Source organism: Sardina pilchardus, chromosome 13 (assembly GCF_963854185.1).
Source record: "Sardina pilchardus chromosome 13, fSarPil1.1, whole genome shotgun sequence".
Taxonomy (NCBI): Eukaryota; Metazoa; Chordata; class Actinopteri; order Clupeiformes; family Clupeidae; genus Sardina; species Sardina pilchardus.
In genome coordinates, this window is record NC_085006.1 from 25,887,263 (window position 1) to 25,894,949 (window position 7,687).

A 7,687-nucleotide genomic window follows, 5' to 3' on the forward strand; every position below is an offset into this window, starting at 1 on the left:
TCTAGCTCCCTCTCATCCATCACTGACTCCCACCACCAGCCCTATTGACCTTGAGGGTGTGAAGGTGACCTTGGTCTTTCCACCTCATCTTCGGTCCAGAGCTGACCCCACAATACAGAATACATCCACACCGATGGCATTCACAAACAACCCAAACTTAGATCAATGCCTTTAACCCAACGACACCTCAACCTCCTATTATTGCCCAATGACAAATTATACCTGACCCAACACTCAATCAACCCAATCAGGGTTGAAATTATGCCAAAGCCAAAAGTACAGAATGGCTAGGGAGGTCTTCCCATTTTTTTTGAAGATGAACTGAATCTCAAAAGATATCTAAGCCTTATCGGAGCATTAACAACATTCTTTGGTAAAATAAATGCTGCATAAAGGAAAGATTCTCTTTGAATTTGACAAGGATAAGCCATATGGCCGTTTAGCCTTCTCATATCTTGTAGGGAGATTACAACATTATTCTACATTGCTTGTTGGCAACGATTTATCTGCAGCATTCTACTGAGCAACAGTAAACGATTAGTTCTCTATGTGTAAGGATGATGATAATTATCCCCAATGCTGCTGTAATGTTCACCGACATCTTTCCCAAAAGTGCCATGCACGTAACCAAAGATCCTCCGCTTGAACCCTCTCTGACGTAACTTTTCATGGCGTCTTTGTACTCCCCAGCCATCACTGTATCCTGTGCCGTCTCCTTCTCCACAGTCCACTGCAGTCGTCCACCTGTGCTGCATCCTCTGACACTGTGTCTCATTCAGCCAATGACGAGTCCCTGAATTATCGTAGCTCCAATCGCTATTGACAGCAGTCTTTTGGCAATTCTGTATTTGACAAAAGAAAAAAAAAAACAATAAAAGAAAAAATCATTTGAATTGAGCTGCTTAACATTACAAGCATTTTTGTTTGATTCCTGACCATGGTTGACCACATTTAGGATCAGCCCTGCGTGCCACAGACCAATGAAAAGGACCTACTGGAAAGAGCAACACACATTTCCCCAGGATATTGCTGATATCATGTCTAATAAACTGTCTAATGTGTGGTAATTATTTATGCCAAATTGCATAACTACATACGTGACAAAACCAAAATATTCTTTCTGCATGCATTTCTTGATTGATTGTTTATGCGTGATACTTAAAAAGGTCGTTCTTTTGTTCTTCGACATTCCGATTTACTCTCCAATTATCTCCGAAACAGGTGTAGAACATGTCTTGACGGAAAAGAGCGTGAGCGAGAACTTGGGAAAAGTGATAAAGATAACTCAGAGATAATTGCAGGGCTGGTGACACGCGGGAGCGCACTCGCTTTAAGAAACAAGCCGGCGCTAATTGATCGCCTCTAATCCCTCGGCATTGCGTTTAAAACTCCCACCTTCAGCTCCTGCTCTTATCCTGTTTATTGCTGCAACGGGTTTTTTTTTTTCTTTCTCTCTCTCTCTCTCTCTCTCTCTCTCTCTCTTTTCCACGCACTCTCTCTTTCTCGTTTCTTGATCTCTAAAACAGCTCTCTGTCAAGCTCGGTGAGTCCCTCGCCCCCTGCTGAGATGTGGGGAGCAGTATTCACCCTGACAGGATCTCTGCACTTGGCACTAAAGGATGACATTCAACGCTCTTTTCTTGCCGTGCTCTCTGTTGCCTTCCACCTTTCACATTTGAGGAGACATTGTTAAGAGAAATTTGGCAGCCGTGCGGAGGACGCTCGTTTGATGTGGTTCAGGCCTCCTTGTGTCGCCACTTGAGGATCCAGCCTTGTTGTGGGAGACAGACTACTATAAGCTCGGGAAGATTTCTCACGTTTCAATCAGGGATTTCCTAGCACATTTGGAAAAGTCCTCTCCCCTCTACTTTCTTTGAGTAGGCTATTTTGTGTGCATTAAACAGATTTAACACTCAATCTCCTTAATCCGGGAGTGGAACACATCTTGCGCAATGTGTAGTTCTTTAAGAAGATTTGTGTCAGTGACACCCTTCCAAAAAATGCATTGAGACATGTTTGCGGTTGTCAGTGATATTTCAACCTTGAAGTTATAACCTGGAACACTTTCTCTTCAAAAGACCTATTGTTCATATGTAATATTAGTCATATTGTTTAGTTGTCGCTGAGCAGTTATTGCAACTGTATGAAAGCATATTTCCAGAATTTGCATAGCCTACTACAGGCCTGGCAGTTTTGACTTATACAATATTTTTTAGGTATCAAATGTGTGGTAAGCCCATCAATCCCCATCTGGTCAAATGTATATTGGTGGATTTGACATAGCTGACAACAAAAACACCAATGTCAAACAGTTTTTACAGTTTTTGCAAGTTTGGAATACCAGATTTTATCACTATTGCTGTTTGATGGTTTAGAGTGAAAAATAAAATCTGCTTTTTATTCACATACTGTACTGTATGTCTTGGGTTTCAGACTGTAGGAATGAGTTCCTGCAATTCCTCATCTCTAACTGCTGGAAAAAATATAAACCCTAAACATTACATGGGCCATTTATCTATAGTGGAGGAGGATGTTACTGACAGTACCCAATTGACAACTTAATCAAAGCTCAAAACCGGCTCCAGGCCGACTAGATGGTTTCTGCTGAATCATCCAGATAAGATCTTTCCTCGCTGAAGTGCACAGCGTCTCCTCGGCTGGTCTGACAACCACAAGCTTGTGCAAGCTGTGCCATACTTCACAGTGTCAACATGATGGAGGAAGTTTGGTATTTTTGTAATATTATGGGATGGGAAATGAGAGGGAAGGTAGCATTTTCTTTGCTATGTGCTTTTCCTTTAAAACGTCTGAAAATGACTCGGAATGTGTACAAACAGCAATACTTTTTTGTATGCAATGTCAAACTTTCCTCAGTTGTCAAACCAGTCAACACACTGGGCCAACTCACTTGGAATACCACGTCACACCACGTGACAACTATTACTGTATTACAGTTGCATAAAGTAAATTGGAATCAATCAATGGAAAAGTGTGTGGCTGCGACAACTCAAAGCAGAATTTCACATACTGTAGCTCCTTTCAGCATGCTAGCCGAAGGCATTACCATACCATTGTCATGGCATGGCAAATCTGGCAAAACCCAATGCACCATTAGTCATTTTGACAGGCAATATGCAATGACATGGTAGTGTCATGTCACGTTAGAGTTTGGATGCCATGACAACGTTTGTCCCCTCCTCATGATATATCATAGCCTCAGATAGATTTGACAATAACTGATTGTGGTCTTGGAAGACTGTTACATCACTGGATGCTGACCAAAGTCGAGTTTCATGCAGATATTTGCTAATGTTTATGTTATGCTAATGTGCATGTTATGCTAATGTTAATGTTATATGTTGCTAATGGTAGTGTTACAGTATATGTTGCTAATGTTTATGTTATGATAATGTGCATGTTATGCTAATGTTAATGTTATGCTAATGTTAAATGTGGCTAATGTTATGCTAATGTTAATGTTATATATTGCTATAATGTTAATGTTATGCTAAAGTTAATGTTATATGGTGCTAATGTTAATGTTTTTGCTAATCTAATAGATCTGTATGCAATAATTTAGCTTGTAACATATAATTATGACCGCCGCTAGCGTAGCTAGCGAAGCGGTCATATAGTTGTTGTCAAAGTTTTTTTTTTTTTTTTTTTTTTTTATTCTTTTTTCCCGTCATTTTTCGTCAACGATTCCCGGGACACCGTAACACCGGAGCGCATGAAACTTGGTGGGCATGTAGCCCCAGTAGAGTTCTATGGAAAATTTTCGTTTCGTCCCCGGGGGTCACTCCACCCCCGCGCTGCCCCCGCCCGAAGCCCAAAAATGACAGTTTTTCCTACATAACTACCTGAACCGTGGCACCGAGGATGACAAAATGTTTATGGTATGTTGTTCTCTAGAGCTTGCATCAACTTAGCTTATAACCAGTCATTTGTGATTTGCCCCCCCATCGTAAAAATTGAAAATGCAATGTAATATTGCTTTAATTGCCCCTATCTTCAGATGAGATGTTATGAACTGCACCAAATTTCATGTGTATGATTAACCTGACACCCTCTGGGAGTATGCCAAGTTTTGTGGAATTTCATCCATGGGGGGCTATAAAATAAATGGATTTATGTGTACATTCAGGACTGTATACCCATCGGCCAGTAGATGGTGGTATTATCTGGTGTCTAAATCCCCCCCTGGGGATTTCAAAAACTGTTCCAAACATCTCAATCTCTGCTAGTTTTTGTCCTAGAAACATATAAGTGACACCATTAGAAACCTTTAATCAACTAGTTTCCAAATATGTTTTAAAAGAGAATGGTTGCTCTGGGTGCAACAAACATAAAGGAACACACACACACACACACACACACACACGCACACACACACACATAAATACACACACACACACACGCATACCTACACACACACGCACCACTACATACACACATGTACATAAAACATTATACAAACACATGCACAAACACGCCCACACACATGCACACATACACCCTTACACACACACACACACACCTACACACACACACACACACACACACACACACACACACACACACACACACACACATGCACACACACATCTTTGAGTACATTTTGTGAGACCACCGGAGCTGAGAAGTGAGTGTGTGTGTGATGTACTATAGCCTGTGTGTGTGGGTGCGTTTCTGTGTGCCCATCTGTGTGTTTGCATGTGTGTATATGTGTGTATGTGCATGTTCTGTGTGTGTTCTCTTTCTTTCTCTCTCTCTCTCTCTCTCTCTCTCTCTCTCTCTCTCTATGTCTGTGTTATCTGTGTGTATTCTGTGTGTGTTCTCTCTTTCTCTCTCTCTCTCTCTCTGGGTGTGCCTGTGTGTGTGTGTGTGTGTGTGTGTGTGTGTGTGTGTGCGAGTGTGTGTGTGTGTGCGTGTGTGAGTGTGTGCCTGTGTATGTGTGTTTGTGTGTGTGTGTGTGTGTGCACACGCGCGCATGTGAGTGTGTGTGTGTGTGTGTGTGTGTGTGTGTGTGTGTTATCTGATATTGGAGTGACAGTGACGGCAGAGAACACAGTGAACATATACTCAGAGACACATTAAACACACACACAAGCAGACACACACTCACACTAGACAGAGAAGCACTCATACACAAAAGCAAGCGCACACATGCACACACTCATTTACATACATAAAAGTTGCAGTAGGGATGGAGTAGGCGATGGAAACACAAGCGTGATTGATATTTGCGGAGAGAATGTGCAGGACTGAGCGGCGGTCATATTGTGTATCGCTTTGCGGTACATCTAGTTATTTTAAGGACCACCAGCAACACCAGGCGCAAAATAAGAGGTGGATGCTATCAACAATTCCTCTGTCGTTCCTCTAGTTGCTGGAACCTTACAAAGCCATGAAATGTGAAGATGCTTGCAACAGTCTTCTTTGAAAAACGAGAAAAAGACAAGTTGAAGTCAAAACTCTCAGGTCTGGCTTCATACTCAGGTACTTTTTCATGAAATTGTCCTTTATGTTTTGAGCTTTGAAACATCTGCTGCTATAGAGGAGTCTCTGAAGTAACTAAAGGCAGGATGTTTTACACATCTTTGACAGCACCTGTGCATGCGATGCCTTTTTCAACCAGGAGGTTTGGCAACTGGGCTGTTTTGAAGTGTTTCTTTCCTCTTTACAGGCTTGTGTTGTGCTTCAGTGTGTGACACAGAAAACAATCTCTGTGTCGAGGGGACAGTTATAAAAACCTCCTCAATACAGTCTCTAGTTTTTAGAACTATAGTTAGTGTTGTGGCTAGGGGTAGAGGTAATATCACTGACTCTAGATAGAAGATGTAATAGTAGATTTTGCTCCAGTATGTAATTTATTTTTATCTTATAACTTTCATGCCACACATGCATGCGCTTATGCTGATAAGAAGTACACGGTACATAAGTGTGCTTTAATTAAATAGTAAGTGCATCTTAATGATGGTGCATACAAAGAAAGGAGGTCACACTGTTAGACATTTTCAAGGGTTTTTACAGTAGTTTACTGGCAGCACGGTTGCCAGTAAGCTACTGTAATCCATATATACAGTAGCACTACTGCATTTCAGTATACAGTATATTACTGTAGGTTGACAGCTACTGTAATCCAAATATACAGTATAACTAGTCACTACTGTATTTCTGTATACAGTTCATTACTGTAGGTTTTCAGCTACAGGTCTAGGCCTGCAGTACTGTGCAGTTCTCAGTTCTTATCTATATTTATATATAACACAGATATAGCCATTCACACACCAATTTTGAACATTTCCATATTTTTATTAAATAATTTCATAAGAAACTGTGACACAAATATCATTTAAACAGATCAAACATATACATTTTCATTTAAACATATTCAAGCGACACAAGAGCAAAGGTACTACAGGAAAAACATGTACATCAGTATATACTTAGTTTCTTATCTGTTTATGTTTTATTTGGTATTTGTTATTTTTTCAATTTTCAAAAGATTTTGGCCCAAATACATTTTACATACATACTTTTGCATTTCAAAACAATCATTTTTTTGCATTTCAATAGTTAAAAAAGTCAAGATTTTGGCACACACACACACACACACACACACACACACACACACACACACACACACACACACACACACACACACACACACACACACACACAAACAAGATCAAACTTACAAGCAGCAACAATACAGACAAGTCAGGCAGCGTGGAGAATCCATGGAAACTAAGACAAGAGAACACAAACAAGGTTCTGTTCCTTAGAATCTCAAAGGTGCAATATTTGAATTTGAATTACATGTTATTGTGTCCATGCATGTTTCTGATTTCTTACCTAGTCGCTGTTCATCCCCTCAAACTCGGTAAGCTTTGAGATGAATGACACCACTCGGCTGCTGATGGTTTCTGCCTTTCGTTTCACTGTCTGTCCAGTCTTGCGAAGAATAAGAAGAATCTAAGCAAAGCAGTAACAGAACATAGAACATTAAATGTGAAAATAGGTGTTAGAAGAAATTTAATGGAAAAGTTTTATCAACCTCAAAAGTCGACTTTCGTACAATCATTGATAATGACAATCATACTGTACTTAATTTTTAACAAGACATGTTTCCTTACCTCTGTATCAACTCCAGAGTTGCACATGCTGGCTCCTCATATTCTAAGTTGAAGACATAGTAGCTGGCGAAGTATGCCGACAGTGCATCAACAAAGTTGAGGTTCTCCTCCAACTGAATGGCTACCTTCCCCTCAATTGTAACCATCCATTTGAATGATTCCAGTGAAGTATTTCCTGAAAGATGGAATAATAAGCAGTATTTAGAACATTATCTGATCTGCAGTATGCAGTCTAGTAAGTAGGCCTTTTAAGGGGAGGCTCTAGGCATTTTTTTAGGAGCCAGTCAAAAGCTGGTAAGTTTCAACATTTTGCTGAATAAAATGATACCTACTTATATGTACAAAATACTCAGAAGATGAAAAAAAAAACGCAACAAATTGAACACATCAAACAACTGATCCTTGAATACTTTATTTTCAAATAAAAACCTTGTTTTCAATCCTATTAGTTTCCTAGTTGGGTACTATTTATGCCTATCTTACTTAACTCAAGCTTTCATCAAACAAAAAAAAGATAAAGAGAGAGAGTATTTTATGAAATGTGTGCTG

At 40.0% G+C, this 7,687-nt stretch overlaps 1 long non-coding RNA gene across 1 annotated transcript; it reads right to left on the bottom strand.

Annotated features, from left to right (window-relative positions):
* Positions 1-6,593: 6,593 nt before the first annotated feature.
* On the bottom strand, positions 6,594-7,277 carry LOC134099515 (uncharacterized). Its single transcript, XR_009941135.1, has 3 exons — positions 7,139-7,277; positions 6,858-6,977; positions 6,594-6,749 (listed from the first exon to the last, which is right to left on the bottom strand). It is a non-coding gene; the product is annotated as an uncharacterized LOC134099515 (long non-coding RNA).
* Between the last annotated feature and the right edge of the window lie 410 nt (positions 7,278-7,687).